Genomic DNA, 23364 nt, shown 5'->3' with positions numbered 1-23364 from the left:
TAGACAGCACAGCGAATGAAGATCCAGTGGCTACGTTGGCTGGGCCATGTCGTCCGAATGAATACAAACGCTCCGGTTCCTAAAGTATTCGATGCGATACCAGCTGGTGGTAGCAGAGGAAGAGGAAGGACTCCTCTGCGTTGAAAGTTCAGGTGGAGAAGGACTTGGCTTCACTTGGTGTGCTCAACTGCCGCCGGTTACACGCGAAAAAAACGACTGACGCGCTTTATTAAACTTGGCAAAAATCACGTAGGCGGTTATCGCGCCAATCAAGAAGATCACACCTTGAGTAATGCAGTATCATATGGGATCCTATCTATTCCTGCTCTACCTTAACAGGGTTCCTGTACGCATATAATAATGTCAAAGATCTGTTTAAGTTAGAACTAATATTGTAGATGCAAGCTTTTGAATGATTTTAGAGAAAAATTAGTATTGTACAAAAACAACAACAATATTTGTTTTCATATGTGATTCATGAACGTACTCGAGCAAATTCCACGCTGTACATTTCATGAATCAAAAGTTGTGTGATAATAGCAACGCATGCTTATGGCCTGTCTAAATATAATGTAATATATAAAATTGATTATAATCCAGTCAGAGCCAGTTCGATTTTTGCGGAATTTTACTTCAATTTTTTTTGTTTACTGCTAATAATGATCCGTCTGGCAGCACAGCAAAACACAGTTCAGTGATAATGTCCGTTAAAACTCTTTGCCATAATACAGATGTATGTATTTGTGGTACCGAAAGTCAATCTCACTTTATTATCGTCCGTTAAGACTTTTTAACTATTCTCTTTTTAAACAGTTGGTTTAAACAGCTGACGCACGTTTCGTGTCTTGTTTCACTGTCAAACATCTTCAGTTTGGTCTATAATATAACCATGAATTGTCCTACAAACGAACAATGCTTGCAACTCATTGAATTTTATTACAAAAATGCATATTCTGTTAAGAAAGCTTATCGCGCGCTTCTTCCATTTTATGGTCAGTTTATTGGACGCGCTGAAGCGGTTATTCGAGCTATTGTGACTAAATTTAGAAGCAAATTTACATTATTGGACATCAAACCACCAACACGCTTTTGTAGATTGCGATCTGAAGAAAATATCGCAGCTGTATCGGCCAGTGTTAATGATGTCCATCAATTATCGATTCGTCGCCGTTCGCAGCAGTGGAAAATTTTGCGAAAGGATTTAGGTGTGAAGCCTTTCAAAATACAGCTGGTGCAAGAATTGTAGCCGAACAACCTACCGCAACGCAGAGTTTTTGGTGAATGGGCTCCTGGAAAGTTGGCCGAAGATCCACTTTTTTATGGAAAAATTGTGTTCGGCGACGAAGTTCATTTTTGGAAAACAAGCAGAATTGTCGATTTTGGAGTGAAGATCAGCCAGAAGAATTGCAAGAGCTACCAATGTATTCAGAAAAGGTCACAGTTTGGTGCGGTTTATGGGCTGGAGGTATGATTAGACCGTATTTCTTCAAAGATGCTGCGAATAGTAACGTAACTGTGAATGGTGAGCGCTAACGTGAAATGATATCGAACTTTTTTTTGCCCAAAATGCAAGAGCTTGACTTGCATGACCTGCGGTTTCAGCAGGACGGTGCCACATGCCACACAGCACGCGTAACAATGGACTTGTTGAGAGGCGAGTTCGGAGAACATTTTATTTCACGTTTGGGACCTGTCAATTGGCCACCCAGATCGTGCGATATAATACCTTTAGATTATTTTTTGTGGGACTATGTTAAAGCTCATGTCTATTCAGACGACTCTGCTTCAATTAACGCATTGGAAGACAACATTAAAACATTTACTTACATGTGAGATACCGGCCGAAACATTGGAAAGAGTGTGCCAAAATTGGACTAAGCGGATGGACCATTTGAAGCGCAGTCGCGGTCAACATTTGCATGAAATAATCTTCAAACATTAAATTATATGGACTGCACATCGATTTAAATAAAAATTTCATGCATTTTAATGAATTTTACGTGTGTTTTTTTTAAAAACTTTCCTATAGCTCTTAAAAATCACCCTTTATATATGACTTCCAAAAACAAAGATATTTAAACTCTTTAGCGTAGCAAAATTCATTAGCCGCGCTGTAGATTTTATTGAATACTTTAAAATTTGTGTAACACAACTAGAACTCATAGAAAATATAGTACTTGCAGCTTTTAGAATTTTAAATGTTGCATCCACAACTACAGTCACAAAAATATAAATGTGTCAGTAGCAATCTCCCTTTCCATGTTTTCTCACTTTTCAACTATAGAATTGTTCACTCGCGTCGCCTGATAAAACATTTTACTATTTTGGTTCCACTGTTTTTGCTTTTTTTTACATTCTACTCAAATTGTTTCTATGCAAGAATGTGAGAAGCATCACCACTTTGCGAGATATCGATCAGTATAGTCATCTACCGAGAACATGATCGATTTTTTCCCCCCAAACAATTGTATGAAAACTTTTATGAAAGAAATTATTTTTCCTACTATGAATAACGTAAAAGAAGCCACATTTTTTATTCAGAAACCAGACCTAAAAATCGTGGGGGCCGGTATTCTTTATTGACGTAAGTATTTTCGAAGGCGCCAAATTTTAACTCAATAATTTTGCAATAAATTGGAATGAATACTAAATGTTTTGTGTTTTATTGAATGCTTCCCCGGTATTTTTTTACGTAATATGTTTTCTTTCATTCACAAATCTGTATTTTTTCCTGCGTAACACAATTTTTGTGATACCATATCCTGTTGCCCAGTTCACTCAACTAGGTTATGTATTTATGTATATCACGATTTTTGTTGTTTCTTTGCAATGCAATTCGGTGTCCTGAGTCTTTTGGCATTCGGTGGCAAAAGAGTTTAACCAATAAATCTCCCAATCAGCGAAAAGTCTTTGAGCAATAAGTTTATCATAGAAAATTTCACAAATTCAGATGTTCCACAAAGGGAAATACTTATAACAAATAATATATGGGTAGGTACTATGTATGTATTTATAAATACTTCATTTACCTTATTTTGGCGCAATCTTTTTTAAAATATTTCACAACATGCGCGATCTAAAAATCGTCAAACACTTATCACTGAATGTACCGTTAATAGTTTATTATCCAATTGTTGCTCAAAATAATTGATCAAATTTCACTATTCTTAGATCCTTTTGAGAATCGCTTTGCCTCTAAATTTCAAGTAAATTATGCCAACAAAGAAGTCTGCTCCGATTTCAGTTAAACTAAAAGATTTGAATCTTGTTTGGGTAAGCACTAAACTTAATCTGACATGCAGTTATATGTAATATAAGTAAGAATTAAAATGAAGCTATCACAAGGCGGACAATTAAAATGTTATCTCGGTTATTATATTGATAAAATAGAATCAGCCACTTGATAAGCAAATTTAATTGTTTTACTATAGCACTGTAACGTATTTGCATGCATACGAGTATTTGTGTACACATGGAATAGGTACATAAATATATACACATACATACAAGCACATCATAATGTGCGTAAACAATGCCTACTGGCTCCAGCGTCTGCCATAATCAGAAGAAATTATAAATATGTAGTTATAAAAACAAAGTAATTCACGTGTTTGGCGTTCAAAACAGAGCGATAGGAGGGGTGAGAGGCACACTGTGAGGGATGGAGAAGGAGCGAAGTACAGGTCGTGAAAGAGGCATAATGGATTTCACAATGTAGTTTAATCTGACAAGACGAGCCCCATAAACAGAGATTTTATACAAAAATAAACAAAACCATTTACAAAATATGTATATCTTCGTATGTGTGTTTGTACTTATGTAAATAAAATATTACTTCAAACTGCATAGATATTTTAGAAATTAAATATACAAGGTGTGTTTCTGGTTGGTTAGGTTAGGTTAACCTGGTTGACTTGCAGTCACGCATAGACCGATTAGGTCCATAACGATGCCAAACGAATTCCGTTACTTATGTGCTTTGCAATAGTCCACCCGAATGGTGCCTGTTTCTATTGCGAATTGAAGGATACATTCCCAACCCACTGCTGAGATATCTTCTAATCCATCAAACTGTGCTAGTGCTCCCAAATATTTTAGGTGTATTGTAAATAACGGAGTACAATCGCAAAGGAGATGCTCCACAGTTTCCCTTGTGCCCTGTATTCCCCGCTGTCCGAGGTTCCTCTCTTATAAGCATACGCTGCTATTAGGCTATTCGTTTGGCTGGATTAGGGGTTTTAGGGATATCGGGTATAAATAAATTTCTAACGATTTTTCTCTGGACTATGTTTTGTGCGGCCGCCGTAGCCGGGTTGGTGCCCGACTTTGCGGTGATTTTGGTAGTACCCAGGTTTGAAACCACGGGAATGAAACTACAAATGAGAAAAAGAGCGCCCGACAAACAGTGGTAAAGTTCCGAGTGTATTTCTGCCATGAAAAAGCTTATCTTAAAAATATCTGCCGTGCAGAGTCGGCTTAAAACTGTAGGTTCCTCCATTTGTGGAACAACATCAAGACGCACACCACAAATAGGAGGAGGAGCTCAGCCAAACACCCAAAAAGGGTGTACGCGCCAATTATATATATACACGAGGTGTGTTCAAAAAATATTTTTATTATTTTTTTTTTATGTTGGTATACTCGCCTCGAAGATATGTTCACGGTTTTAGCAATAGCATGGTTTAGTTTGTTTGTGAGAGAAAAGTTTTGCGTGTTCGGTGACTTTCTGCTATCGACTCTTGACTTTCCTGAACTACATTGGCTCTCCCTCGAGTCTACATTTCAAATAAACTAAAAATGTATGATGCGTGTTTAAGGTCGATAAAGTTTTATCGGTCGCAAGTTTGGGGTTGACAATAGCGATTCAGTTGATGGACTTCAACGTTTGCTTATCAACAAATTAATTTGTTTGCCGCCAATTTATCCAAATTATATTATTCTTTGTCTTGCGGTATTTTACATTGCCAAGTCACATACTTCTGCGCACTCTTGCTGAGGAGACTGTACGCCTCGGCGCTCATAGGGTAAGCAACTTTCGTCTTTTCTGGACTCTGCTGTTAAATCAGAATTACACGATTTACACGCTAACTTCGCACTTAGAGATATTAAATATTTTAGTGCTGATTTTTCTGTCTACGCTATTAGCTTAATTTTTCGTAAAAGTGGAAGTCTTCTTAACCTAAATGCGAAACCTTTTAAGAATATAATTTTTACTGCCTGTACAATTTGTAACTTGGGCTCCTGAAAACATTGAATACGTCATAAGCGTCTGCTTAATTTATAAAAAAATCTTATTTAGAGCGTTTTGGTGAAAAAGTATTATAGGTATGTATCTTAAATGGCGGTGAAATAAAAAATTTTCAACTACTTTTTTGCAATTGTTTCTAAATGAAATCGTTCGTGTAAGTAATTACGATCATTTTGAACCCAGAATCATTAAAATCGGTTCGTTTTCGACTAAGTTATGAGCATTTAAAAAACAATTTTCTTATAGGTATAATTAAAAAAATCGATTTTGAGCCGAACAACAAAATTGCCGATAAATCGTGAAACAATTTTTTTCGGGCGAACAAAAAAATACGTGTCTCATTATTTTGACCAGAGAGCAAAATATTTGAGTTACCTTCTGCTCAAATATGAACGAGACTTTATCAATAAAACGGTCCGCGGATGACATATGGCAAAAATTAATTTTTTGTTTTTTGGTAGGACTGTTATAAGCTTGCATTGCAAACTTCAGCGTGATATGTCACATAGTTTGTTTTCTGTGCTACTGTAAACAAGTCAAGCTCGAGTGTGTATTTCGAATTTAACGATGGAAATTCAAGTTGAACAAAGAATTTGTCTGAAATTTTGTTATTCCAACAAAATTTCGGCTTCAGACGCCTTAAAAATGTTGCAGACAACCTATGGGGACTCTGCTCTATCGCGTGCACGTGTTTTCCAGTGGTAAAAATCGTTCAAAGAGGGCCGTACATCAACCCAAAAAACCACGCCAAAGTCGCTCAAAAATTAATGTTATGCTGACTGTTTTTTTCGATTACGAAGGTGTGGTGCACTCGGAGTTCCTTCCGCAAGGCCGATCGGTTAACGCTGAATATTATTTAGACGTTTTAAAGCGTTTGCGCGAGAACATTCGTCTTAAAAGGAAGGAATTGTGGGACAACAAGTCATGGTTCTTGCATCACGACAATGCACCAGCTCACACATCACGTCTTGTTCGCGATTATTTGAACAAAAATAATGTTAATGTCGTTCCGCAAGCACCGTATTCGCCTGATATGGCCCCATGTGACTTTTTCCTGTTTCCCAAGCTCAAGTTGCCGCTCCGTGGAAAACATTTTGAGACAATTGAAGTCATAAAAGAGAATTCGAAGAAGGAACTGAAATCCATACCGAAATCGGCCTTCCAGAAATCTATGATGATTGGGAAAAACGTTGGCATATATGTGTATCGCCTCCAATGGTGATTACTTTGAAGGAGATAAAATAAAAATTGAACAATAATTAACCGTGTGTGTTTTATTAAATCAGTCTCGTTCATATTTGAGCAGAAGGTATATCGAAATCGAAGAACATGTCCCGAATAGCCCGGTTGAATTGAAATGGAAAGCATCTGGTATGAATAACTGTCCTCTATAGTGTCGCAGAGTTTGAGCGTAATCTGTCAATTAGCTTGTTTTTGGCATTCAACTATATGTATAAGTCCACCGCAGGTGTGCTCTGCGATTTTCACTATGAATAAAAATATCGAACAAAGAATTTGTCTTAAATTTTGTATTTTGAACGGGATTTCATGTGCCGAATCGTTGAAAATGTTACAGAAATCCTATGGCGAGTGTTCTTGATCAAAAACAGGGGAGGGAGGTAGGTCGTGAGCTTAGCGTGTTTCACGAATCAATTCCCAACATTTTACATAGTCAATTGGGCATGAGATGCGTGGTTGTTCGACTCATTCCAAGAGATTTGAATTTCATTCAAAAAATTCATCGGAAGAAGGTGGCTGAAGACATGCTTGAGCAAGTGAACTCGAACCCAACGTTTATCCAGCGCATCATAACAGGTAATAAGACTTGGGGATATAGTTTGACATGCAAAAAAGTCAACAGGCGGCTAAATGGCACTATACTCATGAGCCGAAACCCAAAAAATCACGTCAAAGTCGGTCAAAAATGAAAGTCAAGCTACTCGTTTTCTTTGGTTGCCATGGTGTTGTGCATTCGGAACTCATTCCAAATGGTTCCACGGTAAATAAAGAATATTATTTGGAAATTATGCGACGTTTGGGAGAGAATGTAGGTAGGAAACGGGCCAATTTGTGGAAAGAAAACTCATGGATCTTGCATCATGATAACGCACCGTCTCAAAAAGCTCATATTGTGAACGCTTTTTTGACAAAGAACTAGACAAATATCATCGAACAACCAGAGTATTCATCGGATTTAGCCATTTAGTCCCCTGTGACTTTTTCCTTTTCCCAAAACTGAAATTGCCGCTCCGCGGACGCCGCTTTGAATCGATAGAGGCCATTAAGGGGAATTCGTTGAAGGAACTGAAGAAGATCTCTTCAAACGCGTTTAAAAGGTGTTTTGATCACTGAACTAATCGTTGGCATATGTATATTCCTTCGAATGGAGCCTATTTTGAAGGCGACAAAATAAATTTTGATAATTAAACAATTATTTGCGTTTTATTGAACAATTACCGATACTTTTCTGACAGAAAGTATATTTAAAATTAGAACATAGAACTAAAAAAAATTATATTCTTACACTATAAACTATACACCGCACAGGGTAAAGAAATAAATCATTTACGAAAAAAAAATCTTTTAAAAAATATAAAAAATAAATAAAATTAAAAAAACTATTCTGAATATTAAATCAAAACTCATTAAAAAATATTGGACAGTGTTTTTGATGCCAAATTTTCTAAAAGAAACCTAGTTCTGTCACACCCTTTTCAAATGTACAAGTACGTACATGTGCGCTCAAGAGGTGTTTGTTGACTTGTTTATAGAAGTATGATTCTCGGCATTGACTGAATATCTGAAGAAAGATTAGCAACTCGAAATTTTCTATGGCTTTTTAAACAATTCATTTAATACGTCCACTTGTGCCTGAGTATGTGTGTATGTCTCTACATACGTAACCCCCTTTTATTTACAAGCTACTTAGAGTGTAAACATAATATCATAATGATGGTGATTAATTCAAATGATTATTTGTTTAATTATTAAAATAGAAATGCGCACATTCATCGCCAAGTCTACACATCAACGAAAAGGGAGGCTAGACTTCGTTTCTTATCATCATCAGCCGGTTTTATTGGCATAAGTGATATTCTGCCGGGCAATACTGCGAATATAGAGTACTTGTACTCCCATTGATACGACTTGAAGGTGGGTAAGTATGTATGTAAGTATTTAATTTATTAAAAGTTATATGTTACGTATCTTAAATTTGCAACTATATATATTTGTTTTTGTTACAATCTTATGATACACAATTAATTTGTTGCGACTATTTTATGGCAAAGTACTTCCTAGTAGACGAAGTGCGTTGAGTGCAAATGGCAAAGATAGGGAAAAAATTTATTTTCATATTCGTGTGCGCCACCAATTATTTGATACGTCATAATGGTCGGTGGCGCTCCATATGTGTCGCTTTGCAATAAAGATAAGAAACAAATATACGGCTCATATAATAAATTGTCCAAATGATAAGAATTTTAATGAATAAAAATGCTCTGAAAAGTTTAAAAATAACTGCTATGACTTTGTAATTATGTCTGAATATATTCGTACTCTATATTTATTTGTACTCTATATATTTATGCTCAACAAGTTTAAGATTATTAAAAACAATTTATTTATTAGGCACTTTCTGGCATGAATTGATGAAGTAGAACTAGTTTAGACTAAAATCATTTATTTCAGGCTAATGGTCTTTGGCTTGGTTGTGTGCGAAAGCTCTTTTTTCCTTGTTCACTCCACTCGGGAGCATAGGGCCTCGACAAGACTAAGTCTTGCGTTGGTTTCGTTAATCTATTTTGCTTTCTGGCAGGGTAGGTGATTAGCCTGCCACAACAAAGCAAAACCTTAAGCTAATTTAATTGCTTTTTGCCGAAATATTATAGCAAGATTAATCAATTTTTTTTTCTTCTTATTTGTATTAATTAGACTGCTGGACGCTAAAAACATAAATAAATAAATAATTGGCCCGTACATTTCTGTTGTGGCGTGTGTTTTGATGTTGTTCCACAAATAGAAAGACCCCAAAATGACGAATCTGTCTTTCGTTTTTCTAGAATTCAACTTTTTCTCAACATATTTCGATTAAAAGTTTTCATTATCTCTCAAACAATTTATCGATTATTGAATTTGAGATGCCTAGCCAAACTTGGCTATTCAAAAACAATAAACAAAATGTTATCTGGTAGCCTCTAAGAATTTGCTTAGATAAATAAATAATTATTACATTCTATTTCAAAACTCTAATACGCAAAAATGGGTCTGGTGTTGCATGAGGACCAAACGAAGTTTGACGCACTCGCGTATCGGCACCCACGTCACTGTTGACAGTTATAATTTCGAGGTTGTAAAAGACTTCATTTATTTAGAAACCAGCATTAACTCCGATAACAATGTCTGCCTTGAAATCCAACGTAGAATCTCTCTTGCCAACAAGTGCTACTTTGGACTAAGTAGACAATTGTGTAGTAAAGTCCTCTCTCGACGAACAAAACTAACACTCTACAAGGCTCTCATCATGCCCGTCCTAACGTATGGCGCAAAAGCGTGGACGATGACAACATCCGGTGAAGCGACGCTTAGAGTGTTTGAGGGAAAGATTCTGCGTAAGATTTTTGGACCTTTGCTCGTTGGCAACGGCGAATATCGCAGGCGATGGAACGATGAGCTGTATGAGTTTTACGACGACATAGACATAGCGCAGTGATTAAAGATCCAGCGGCTACGTTGGCTGGGTCATGCCGTTCGAATGGATACAAATTCTCTGGCTCTCAAAGTATTCGATGCGGTACCAGCTGGTGGTAGCAGAGGAAGAGGAAGGCCTCTTCCGCGTTGGAAAGGGCTAAAGGATGAGATAATTCGGCACATTAACGGCATAGAACCTCAATTATGCCTCAGCGTCATCGAAAATTTGAACCATCGGATGGAGGTGTGCCGCCGAAGCCGCGTGAGCTATTTGGCCAATATTTTATTTGGTGCATAATTGAGTTATACCAATATTATCATAATGAAAAGAAATGATAATAATTTCATAAAAAAATTTTATTTTATTCAAAATCAATATCGGCCCTTGACACTTAACCACCTTTAATCTTAAGAATATAACTCTACGGCTGATTAACGCAATGGTTGTAATGATCTGCTTACAGAAGCAAGAGATTTCTCTCTCCCGAGAAAAGGCTTCATAGAATACTTCTAGTGATCGCTGGATGCCAAACGTCAGCGAATTTTTTCTTCAGCGCCGATAATCTCGTTATGTATCATACATATAAAAGACTTGCCTCGTATTTCAAATTACGTATCCCATTGTTGGCTTCATATAATTTTTTTCCACTGCTCCAATGTTCTTCTACGGGGTCAAAGATGACATTTCTTTTACACATACATATATGTACATATGTATGTAGATATATGAAAATGAAACTTGGGTGGAGAGCTCGCACTCCACAGTGCTACGAGTAGAACTACAAATTTCTGCTGCCTCTGGGCTGCTTATGACCTTAGATATATTTTATATGTATTTAAATGAGATCCTAATAGGAATGTATTGAGACTTATGTCGCAAATGCTAATTGAAAAGCTTAAGCTGAAACAGCTATTACAATAGGAATCATACATAAATTAAGGCTATTTTATAGAGCGCAATTGTTTGTTTTGCCGCACTCTACCATCATCAATTATGTACGTCAGCGGAAAAAAAACATTCTAACAATTAAATGCAGCTGCAAGTTTTAAGGCAATAAATACCAGGCGCAAAAATTGGCTGTCAGAGTTTTTCAATTGATCTGAAATATCTCTCAAGACTTTTCAACATCTGCACAATGCAATTACATACATATATGCACTGCCTTCTCTCATCCCTTCTCTCTGAATGCCTAATTCAAGAAAACAATAAGCATCAGCGACCATTCGTACCATTCAGAAAGGATTTATTGGATTTCAGTGAGCATAAAGCAACAACTCGCTCTTCACGCTCTTCGTTTGGAGGGAGCGGTTCCTCTTTTCTGCTGAATGGAGATGACGATAAAAACCGCTGAGAAAATTAAAAAACAAATTACTAATTTTGACCGACAGAATCGACATCCCATTGTCCGACTACAATGATAAAAATGATGTAGTATAAAATTAACAATGCCGAGGGAATTAGCGGTTTACTATTTATTTTTTTATAATAGTAATTAATACTGCGGTGAGGATCTGGTAAGTTGCATGCACTTACTCTTACATAGATTCCACCCTGATCTTCCGGGTGAAATTTGAATATGCTCTGCCCAATCCAATCCATAAGTAAGATGAACCCAAAATGTACATAAATCATTAGACATTCGCTTTCTTAACCCCTTTGAATATTCGCTACACATATGTGCACCCTTAAGCTTTTCTCTAAAGGTATTGCTTAAATTATTTAAATGACCCATAGTCATGGACGAATTCAAAAAAGGCTTTAAAAGATTAAAATTGTGCTCGGGTTCTTTTTTAACAAAAATTTTACCAAAAACATCAGATTTTTATTTTGCATTTAAAAAGTTTATTTTGTTTAAAAATAAAAATAATGAAAAATAGAAGAATAAATAGTTGTATTATTTCAATATTACATATATGAAATATAATGAAAAAAAAAAACTAATGAAAATTAGTAAGTTAAAGTTGATGATAATATGACTTCAAAATGTTAAACTAAGTAATAGATTTATATGGTTTGGCCAATAACTACTGTGGAAAATTCAACTGCCATGTACCCGGGAATTCGGCAGTCGAATTCTGCACGATCGTTATATAAGTATATATTCAAGTGTCATAGGCTGATTTATTTTTGTATTTCCCCAACACAATTTCAGTTTTTTTTAAACACACCCCAAGTGACCTCAGCCCATCCGCTGATTCGGTCGAATTTGCCGAGAGCCAAATAACGGTTTGCCAAATAGCACACCTATAAAAATCGTTTCACCATGGAATTCTGCACGATCATTTCACGAGTGTGTGAGTCGTCCAATAAATCGTTATTCAGACGGTAAGGAATGTGTTGATTTTATTTGTACCACATGTATATCCTAACACATTCTTTTTTCGTAAACAAACCGATTCATAAACCCGGCTACGCTATACCATCAGCTGTTTCTTTCATATTCGCTGAGAGCCGGATAGTGGTCGGTTACAAGGTTCACCTTCACCTTCTCAATTCTTTTCAGCATGTGTGATGGGGGATGTGTTAGAAATGCAATTGGCAAAAAAAGGGGTAAAGCTCCTTTAATTCTGCACACCACCGGCAATTATTTCCTCAGAACGAATATATTTTTGACGCGTGGCAAGAAAAATAGTAAAAGTGGTGCAACGTTAATTAACAGCTCGAATAATTGCTTGCCCAGCTGGCCAATAATTTCGAACAAAACTTACAAATAATTTTCTATGCGTTTCCTTAAATTAAATCTTAAAAATACCGAAGCGTTGCGGAAACGTAAAAAAACAACAACAACAGCTTGTATAGATATAAAGCATTTTTCAGTAAGAGCGCTTCAACTTTTTTTTTGAATAAAACACAAACGGTTTGACTTTTTTAACTAATTTTTTTTTATTATCGAGTTTGAACATATACATTTAAGTATGAAATTCGATTTCTTTTGCATGACCACCGCGTGCACGTTTTACGAAGTCCAATCGTTGAACCCAATTTTCGACCACTCTTTTGCATAAATCGGCCGAAATTCCAGCAATTTCGCCTTCAATATTGGCTCTGAGCTCACAAGTCGTCGCCGGCTTGTTACTGTAGACCAATGACTTCACATAACTCCAAAGAAAATAGTCTAGAGGCGTCAAATCACACGAGCGCGGCGGCCATTTGACCGCTCCATTTCTGGAAATAATGCGCTCATCGAACTTACTCTTCAACAAATCAATTGTAGCTTGTGCTGTGTGGCTTGTGGCCCCGTCCTGTTGAAACCACATGTCGTCTAAGTCCATACCATTCAATTGCGGCCAAAAATAATCGTTTATCATGTCGCGGTATCGATATCCATTCACAGTAACGTGGCGATCGTTCTCGTCAACGAAAAAATATGGGCCAATTACGCCGTCGGCATGTAAACCGCAGCAAACAGTGATTTTTTCGGGATGCAACGGTGCCTCATGAATCACGCGTGGATTGCTTTCTGCTCAGTAACGCATATTTTGCTTGTTGACAAAGCCATTGAACCAAAAGTGAGCTTCATCACTGAAGATGACTTTTTGGAATTATTTGGATTTAAAGTAGCAGCAACAGAACGATTATTTTCATAAAACATTTGCACAATTTGCAATCGTTGCTCAAGTATGTAGCGTTCCATGATGAAATGTACACTAATGAAGTTTACAAATGACAAGCGAAAAATAAAAAATATTGCGTCGTTCGCCCTCCCTATCGGAAAAAAGTTGAAACGCACCTATTGAAGAACGCCTTATTAGTTGGCTTGTGTTTACGTTTGCGTTATGTTTATGCTGGTGGAAGTCAAACATTTTCAAAACTGTTATTTAATTACAACTTTTTCTAGAGGCAAGAGAAAGCGGTAATAATTGACTTGCATTCAAATAGCAATGCTTTTGTGAGAATTTGAAATCTATCGATGCAAAGTGACCTCGATTATTTCTCGGATTTTCATATACAAATTTTATTTGAGGTTAAATTTAGGTTGCTAAAATAAGTAGTTTTGTTGATTTAAGACTCGTTAAGTTTAAGACTCGGTAATTAACTAGTCTATAGGTCAGGCGAAATGCGCTTTTAATTAAAGTGAGGCTTAACTTCTTTAGAACCTAAGCCGCTTTCTTATTTTTGTAGCATTTATTGGAAAATTCCATAATATGGAATGAGAGCTTGGCAACGCTGGTTAAATGCAGAAGCGAATGCAGAATGCCAGTTGGGACTTAACATTTCTTATTGAATGTTGCATACTTTTTCTTACCTAATTTCGAATATCTCACTTTGTAAATTTAAGTAATGGAACATTTTATAAAATAAAACAAATACTAATATTTAATTAAGGAAATATATCTCGCTTTCTAAATTTAGATTCACTTTATATCTCTGTTCATAAATAATAAAATAAATCGCTTTATTTACCAAACAAATAAACTGAAGAGAAAGCTATTTTGCGAATGCACTCATAAAAGCTTTTAAATTATACAATTACAAATGTTTCCATTCTGTCGTATTTCTATCAAATAACACAGGTAAATTTATATTTTTGTTGTTCCATTTTTTACTTTTATTTTGGCAAAGGCAAGAAAGCTGTTGTGGCCCACAAAAACGATAAAATAAATGGAAAGTTTATAGGGATCATTGCTTTCTATTTCCTTTAACTATTTGCATTTGAGATTTCTCCTTCAAATACAAGGCAAGACCTAACTAAAAAATTATAAGTGAATTGTGGGATAAATATTTATACATATTTATAATTACGTTAGACTGGTTCGAAAACAAAGTAGCAAAAGCCCATCTCTGTATTGAAGCTTGAAACAAAATCTTATTATCCTTCTTAAAATCGCTTGCCGTAATATGAATATGATTTTCGCCGGGGTCGATCATACCCTCAACCAATAAACGAAAAAATTTAATTTAATTAACTAATTTTATTTACTTATTTAATCAACAAACAAGACGCTTGCAGACTATTGCATAGGCAGATACAAATAAAGACCTTCGGACAAGATTATTATAAGTAACTTCTTAAAAGTAAACTTAGAGTAAGAAAAATCAAAGACTAAGGAAGTAGAATAAGCATTAAATTGAGCTAGTGTCCTTCTAAAAGAGCATTCATTTTGTAATCAGTTTTAGCAATACCCACAAAAAACAATTAATTACAACGGAAAATGCGTGAGGGAACATTGAAATTAATTCTATTAAGCAGATACGGCCAATCTACTGAGACCGCGCAGAACACGCCTAGACCTAAGGACATTTGATTTCTTAATAAGCAACGGGAGCGATAGGAATTGGATCAACGAATTTCATTGAGCGCAACAAAAAGCGCACAAAAAGCGCACAAAAGCTCTGTGAAGAGACTCTAATCTATTAATATATGTAGACTGCATGAAACGGTCTCCAAACGAATACCTCTCAACAGTTTGAGAGTATAGGGATCAGAAAACGACGAACTATTTCGACGAATAAAGGCTAACATTGCGAACGATTTAGAAATAATAAAGTTTTTGTGGGTGGTGAAGTTGAGCTTGGAGTCAAAATAAACACCCAGGCCTTTTGGTTTACTAATTGACTTTAGCGGCGAGTTTTGAGATGTAGTAAGCTGTTGGAACAAAATTGAAAACTTTCACATACGAAGAATAGTGACATTTATTAATGTTAAGGAACAATGTAATGTTAAGGAACTTATTCAACTCACGCTGGAGAATAGATGAATCTTCTGGACATTTAATTTCATAATAGATTTTTAGATCCTCTGCGTATAGAAGAAAATTGCACAATGAAAAACAGGAGGAAATATCATTAATGAAGGGGATAAATAGTAGCGGACCTAGGGCACTACATTGGGGCACACCAGACGAAGCAACAAGAGAATACGACGATACATTATCAGGACGAACGACACTGTGCCTATTATTAAGATAAGAAATTGACCACTTAAGAAATTGAGAGTTGAAACAGAAACCCTCAAGTTTAGCTATTAATATTGGGTGAAATACTAAGAACAGAACATTCAACTTCATACACTTTCAAAAAAATCATTTGACACAATTAGCCAAATAATAATAAAAATAAATTTCAAAATATACCAAATTCATTGTCCACTTATCCGGTTAATAATGACGACCCGACGAAATAGAGAATCCAAAATATGATACAGAACAAAAAATCAGAGGCCTTTCCCCTACAAACTGGCGTAAGACAACGCAACGCACTCTCATCAACAATTTTGAATTTACAGTTGCGCTGCGTAATAGATGACTTAAGCGTTGATAAAAAGAAATGGACTAAAATAGAACTACTCAATTATAAGTATTTACCGACGATATTGCAACTTCTTCCCAAATTGGCGCAGCGACATCAAAATCTTGACTAAAATCTAACAGCGAAAATAGCAAATACGTCCAACTCTCTAGATCAAAAAACCAGCAAACAAACAACAAGAGAAATGAATTCCTGGAAAACACAAGTTGGAAGTAGTAAGCACGCTCTTGGCTGCAAACTGATAGCAAATAACACGAAAGTCTCACAATAGACGAATAAACTCAAGCAGCTGATAAGCGCCAATGCGTCACTTATAAAACTCTTCAAATCAAAACTCCCTAACAGACCTTGCAAGCTGGCACTGTACTTAAATGGGTTTTCCAAAAAAAGGTGTTATTGGTGAATGGATTGCGCAATCGAGATATGATTAACGATTTTTTATGACCGGAATCCATGCGTATGCTGATGATATTTGTATACAATTGTACTTGTCCAGTCGTATTGGTCTCATTGAAGATTTATGTTTCAAAATAAACAGTGATTTGTCTGCTATTTCTGTATGAGCTAATGAAAACTCTTTATGTCTGAACGCGTCAAAGTCATATGTCTTACCTATATGTAATAGTGTTGTACATGTTGACAATATCCCTAAATTGTGGATAGGTACAAGTTCCCTTACCTTTATGGATAAGGTAAAAAATTTGGGGTTTATTCTCAACACAAAACTTACCTGTGCTGACCATATAAATAGGGTTGTGGGGAACATTTATGCTACTTAGCGTAGGCTGAGAGTCTCTGCAACATTCACGCCAGAGAAAACGAGGCGCAAATTAGTTCTCCAGCTAATTATGCCTCTCATTACGTACGCTGAGGTGGTATACAGCAAACTCGACTCCACATCTTGCCATAAACTTAATGTGGCATTTAATACCGCCACGCGGTATGTATATGGGATTGGCAGATATGACCATATCTCTGCATGGCGATCAAGGTTACTGGGCTTTTGCCTTAATAGTTATCTGTATGCTAGGAATTGCATATTGTTGTGCAAACTTATATTATTCAAGTCTCCCCCCTATCTGACAGAGAAGTTGATACCAGTAAGGTCTCGCAGACACAACAAATTCATCGTTCGAAAATTTAATTACCTACCATCATCTAGATTATTTTTCATTAACGCTATTGAAGTGTGGAACTCATTACCCGACACTGTGAAGGCTGGACTTAACAGATTTAACTTCAGGGCACAAGTCTATAATTACTTTAAAAGTGTTTGATTGCATTAAATTAGAGCATTAAATTACTCTCTACATTCTCTAATTACTACTTTTGTTCTTTCTTTTCTAAATCCTTCTTTTCTTTTCCTATTGCTTCTTTTCTTCTTGTTAGTATACTCGTAGTTAAGTTAAATATATTGGATTGATTCGTAAATGAACTGGTGTAAAATTTAGATTAAAAAACTTGTATGTTAAAAATACTCCAGTTGTTTATAATATTGTTGAAGTACTATTAAAAGACCTTAGTCTTACTATGTATTATTTATATAAACAAATAAATAAACTAAATAAATTAAACTAAAATCGGATGGTATTGATTTGGGCAACGTTTACGTGCCACACAAGCAACGAAACCATTGATCTTTTAAGGGAAAAGTTTTCGGACCGTGTTATCGTTCGCAGGGGTGATCACAATTGGCCACCGAGATCTTGTGATTTAACACCTAGTGACTTTTTTCTTTGGGGCCACGTGAAAGAGCAGGCCTACGCCAACAGTCCAGGGGTGATTCAAGACCTTAAAGATGGAATTCGTGAGGCTCTCGTGGACATAGGGCATCCACTTTGCAATTCGGTTATGAAAAATTTAATGAAAAGGATATTGTCCTGTAAGCGTGGTTGTGGTGGTCATTTGCCTGATGTTATTTTCCACTATTAATGGCATACCTTCCTCTTTATAATGAAATAAACATCCGATTATTTATATTAAAAAAATTGAATTTTTCTTTGAATATTAAAATAACACCTCTGTTTGGAAAACCCTATTTAAAACTGTAATTCTGTAAACGATCTGTTTTGTGCTATGGAGCCGAAACAGGGGCATTGAATGAAAGGGCAAGGCGAAACTACAAATTTGTGGAAGGACAATTCTCAGCAAAATATTTGGCGCCGACAGCAAAACTAATCCGCATTATGAATGGTGCAAACAATGAAATGATGAACTGGAGTAACTAATCAAGGGCGAAAATATAGTACATCAAAGCGCAACGAATAAAGTGTCTAGGCCACATTGAGATAATTGACAGTACAAAAGTACTGGAGGAGAAGGCATACAGCAACAAAGAGATGGATAGATGAAGTGAAAGAAGATCTAGAGAAACTAAAACTGAGAAAAACTGGAACGAGAAAACAACAGGCTGATCATAATGAAGATGTACGGTTCAGCAGGTCAAAGAAACCGAATTGCCGAATTGATTTTATCATTAAAACTTGGTTATTTGTTATCCGATTTTTTCATTATTCTATCATTTAATAGTATTGGGAAGTTCTATAAGTCATTCTGATAGCATTTGAGCTACGAAGTCGTTTTCTTTGTAGTTGGGTAAAGTACTCAAAGATATCTTCTTTGTTTCATCAATATCAAGTTTTTTATTGCTGATATCATTTCGTTTCATTTAATTAAGTCTGCGTTACTGGCTCAATTATGTAAAAATGGCTTCAGAGCTCAAAAGATTATAAAATCCTAATGTACGCCTCCTCATGGCTAAAATAGTGGCGGATCGCTTTTAGAAATAAAATTATAATCAAACACCATTTTAATGAAAAAGGATAAAAAAACGTTCTAATGGTATCGAAATTTTCACAACATACGTTTTAAATACACGGTTGTACTTTTCAAACTTATGTTAATTTTTTTTTTTTGTTTTGCACGACGACCTTAGCCTGTGTCGGTCTATATTTTTCACTTACATTCGCATCTTTGCCTCTGTCTCTAGACAGGCGCTATTGGAACTTGTTTATCTAACACTCGATATTTCATGCCCATAGTGTCATATAGTACAAAATTCATTTCATCCTTTTCTCGTTAGTTGTTCCCTTTTCGGCACGTTATGTACATATATAATTAGTGCGTACACCCTTTTTGGGTGCTTGGCCGAGCTCCTCCTCCTATTTGGGGTGTGCGTCTTGATGTTTTTCCACAAATGGAGGGACCTACAGTTTCAAGCCCACTCCGAACTGTAGATATTTTTATGAGGAGCTCTTTCATGGCTGAAATACACTCGGAGGTTTGCCATTGCCCACGGATTGGCTACCGCTATTAGATAAACGTTTTTCTTAATTTGGTGTTTCACCGAGATTCGAACCTACGTTCTCTCTGTGAATTCCGAATGGTAGTCACGCACCAACCCATATGGCTACGGCGGCCGCACGTTGCCTGTGGTCTATTTATATTCAGGCACGTTAAGTGTATTTTCTGTTTCGAATTACTAAATGAGTAATGCCGAAGAAGTGATTTTGCAAATGTAATTCTTATCGAGTCTGCTTTTTTGTTATTACGTTTACTTTATTGTTTCTGCTGGTGGATCTTTTGCTTCACACAATAAATACAAATGTGTGTTGATGACAACTTTTGAGCCGCCCACAGTAATTATTTTCCTGAAAACCATGAAGACAATGGCGGATTTGACGATAATTTTGGTACGAATGGCAATAATGTTGGCCTACATTTATCTCCCTAAGAAGATGATATGGACAAAGTTTCGTTAAGCTAGATTTATCTGCTGTCGATGAAGATGGGCATGAAGAGCTGATAACCAAATATCTCTCCGAATAGAGGGGCCAAGCAATTATACTACGAAAAATTGTCGAGAACACAAGAAAAAATTATTTAAAATTATAAAAAAAAATTAACCTCACGATAGGCGAAGGTTAGTGTCTATGCTCTTGAACCTTGTGCCAAGTAAGGACCATCTTTCTCACAAACAACACGTGAAAAGGTCTCAAGAAGACGTGACACCGAAGAAAAGCTTAAAAAATATCTAGTATTACAAAACGTAGATATGATTTTTCTTGCGTAAATTTTGCTTTTTTATCTCATATCCTTAATACAGATTAAAAAAAATGTTTCCTTTTCTTTTTCTACCCGTTCAATAAGCTTTTCAACAAATTATTACCTTGTGGTTTTCACCATGCGAAGGATGTCCCAAGCTCTATCCGAATGGGAGGAAAATTGAAAAAAAAATTGTTTGCTATTGCCTGCCGAAGACCGACCGTTATTAGAATAAAACTATCTCTTCATTTTGGTGTTTCACGTAGATTCGAACCTAAGTTCTCCGAATGATAGTCACGCACCAATCCATTCGGCTACGACGACCACCAGATTAGATATAAAGACATAAAAAGTGTCTTCGAAAGTGCTTCGCTCAAAAAGTACTACTCAGATTTTATCATTTTTTACACCGTTAGAAACAGTGGGTATCAAGGAAAATATTTTTTAGAAAACTCTATTACAAAATAAATATTTTTTGATAGCATTGCCAACGGGATTTTACTGAAAAAATAGTTGCTTGTTACAAATTTTACTGTAATATGTATAATGATTTTGGTATCAGATGAAACGGACTTTGAAACGGTTTTAATGAAATAATATTTCTAACTGTTGTTGTCACCTGTTTTTATGAAAATTAAGGAAAATTATTACGTGAATATATTTAATGTAAAAATGTATATAAACACATATCATTAGGATATGAGTCTCGAAAAAAATGTGTTAAAAGGAATAAACGAAGCTTTAGTTCAAATGATTTGTGCACGGCGTTGCCGCCTAACTTTTAAGAAGGAAAGAATTAATAACAGCAGGGATGAATAAAGTATTAAGGGATGGCTATCACGCAAATTATTGTTGGGAAAAATATTTTTAGAATGGCGTTGCTACTTATTTTGCCAACTTAAAAAGCAATGGAATTGCTTTACAAAATAAATTATTGCACATCTACGTTTGGAAGGAAAGTTCGAACATCCTTCATTAACACTTTAACCAAGATGAAAAGACGGAGCAGAAGTTAAAAAGAATTGTGCTGTTTATAGACCAAATACAGTGACGAACGGTGATTTAAACGATTACGTTCTAAAAATTATCAAATAATAATTTGAAATTGGAGGACGAGCCGCGCTCTGCTGAGCTCTTTAACATACCGTTGTTCGGTTTTGAGACTCACTTGAAGTGGGTTTACAAAAAACTGAGGTTGTGTTGGTCATATACGAAAAAAATCAACCAATGGCACTTCGTTGACTTCTGAGCAACGACTGATTGGACGAGTGTGTGAATTTGTGTTTGGATGAGTGTGTTACTATGTGTGAAATGATCATGCAGAATTTGACTGCCGAATCCCCAAATGTCCCTCACAATTTTCTTTTTCCCCTTAGCTAAATAGCAAACCTGTTAATCTTTCATCCTTGAAAATCGTTGAATCGAACTGACACGTGAGCACTTATACTATTATTCAAGAATTAAAGATAATTTAGAAAACTATGTGGCATCCTTTGCACGGGTCTAATTATAAAGCGAGAGAACTTAGAAAACTTACTGGAGAGTTGTCTTTATGCCACAATGCTTTGTGCTTTGTTTTAATGCTAATTTTTGGAATAAAATCATGTAAATAGCAAAATACGAAAGTTTTTGTAATTGCACCAAAGGGGTGCCACACTTTCAAAATTCAAATAGAAGCACAAAACCAAAAAAAAAAAAAAAATACTGCACTCGAATTAAAACTCTAAAAAAATTTTGCGTAAGAAAAAATAAAACAAAAATGTTAGCCAAAGTCTGGCCATTCTTAGTCGAAGCTGCAGCCAAACCCAATGCAACTATTTTATCCAAACACGAAGTTTTACGTTTGTCTATTTACAGATCCTTTGCCCACCAAGCTTGATAATAACTGGCAGAAGTTTATTTATAATTAATTTTTACCTCTTTCACTTCGATATATTTTCATAAGTCCATGCGTAATAGCTATGAATTTCTTAGTGAAGATGTGTGACCTTCACTGAAACAATAAAAAGTAGCGAACGTGAATCAGCACGGAAATTTAATATCACATTTTTATCACACACATCTTTTTTCAATACTTAAAAAATTGCTTGGGCTATTTCAATTTTATTTTTTACTTCTTTAGTAACTCTTAGTTATACACAAATATCGAATATCTGCTTTCACCCACGTTTAGCGCGAGACTACAAATTAAACGCAACTACATACTAAGTTTGAGAGAGCAAAATGTCGGAAAAAACACGCAATTGAAGGAGGGATAAGATAATAAACAAAAGCAATTTAATAATTGAAACACACAGTTAAGTGTGGCACTTATTCATATACATATATATGCGTACATGTGTGTATATGTGTGCATTTCAATGAACTTACACGTGGGTACGTACGTAAATTTTAGGCGGCATCACTCATAAACGTTTAAGTGCGCATATAAGTGTAGACACGTACTTAAGTAACTACTTAAGCTACTTAAATGAATCTTCTTACCCGCACTTATCGGCCTGCCTTAGTCTCTATGGAATGATTGGTATAGACATACTTGCCCGAGCTAATACGTCTATACCAATAAGTAAATATGTAACTATGTATATATGTATATGTAATATATGTTATATATGTATGATATTTTAGAGCACATGCTTGTGCTTGCACTCGTTTTGCAATCTCGATTCCACTTAATCCTCATATTAGTGCTTACAAACTGGAACACTTTCACTGCGTGAAAGCCCTGCTCACAAACTTTTATACGAAAAGTGAATTAGCAAATCCACCATCGCTTATTTTTATTAATGCTTGACCTTTCTAAAATACTAAACCTTTAAATAACAATTAGAGGGACCTCAATACGGGGGTTCCCTTTGCAACGCTACGTGCGATGAGCTATAATTCGATATCTTTACCGAAAAGGTTTTATTTTTTTTTAATTTACATATAACAGTTTCACTTACGAGCTTTATTTGATCTTTTTCAGTGAATTGAACAATTCATCTCACGCGAAATGGAATTAGTTCGTGACGATTTTCATGCGATAATTTTTTACAATTTTCGGCGTGGATTATCGAGACAAGAGTGCATTGATCCACTTTCATCGCGTTTTTACATTGAATCACCACTGTGAAACGCGATAACGTATAAC

General features: G+C 35.7%; 1 protein-coding gene across 2 annotated transcripts in view; it reads right to left on the bottom strand.

Moving 5' to 3' along the window:
• Nucleotides 1–22400, bottom strand: part of LOC128855047 (carcinine transporter) — a 53036-nt gene extending 30636 nt beyond the window's left edge. The window contains exon 1 of one of the 2 annotated variants that reach the window (XM_054089630.1): nucleotides 22149–22400. The gene's annotated coding sequence lies outside the window, so the exon portion shown is untranslated. Of the gene's footprint in view, nucleotides 1–3029; nucleotides 3286–22148 lie in introns of those variants that run through there. The other variant, XM_054089631.1, reaches the window with a different exon arrangement.
• Nucleotides 22401–23364: the final 964 nt, after the last annotated feature.

This window comes from Anastrepha ludens, chromosome 2 (assembly GCF_028408465.1).
Source record: "Anastrepha ludens isolate Willacy chromosome 2, idAnaLude1.1, whole genome shotgun sequence".
NCBI lineage: Eukaryota > Metazoa > Arthropoda > Insecta > Diptera > Tephritidae > Anastrepha > Anastrepha ludens.
Note: the sequence above shows the minus strand (reverse complement) of the source record. Positions and strands in the feature narration are given on the sequence as shown.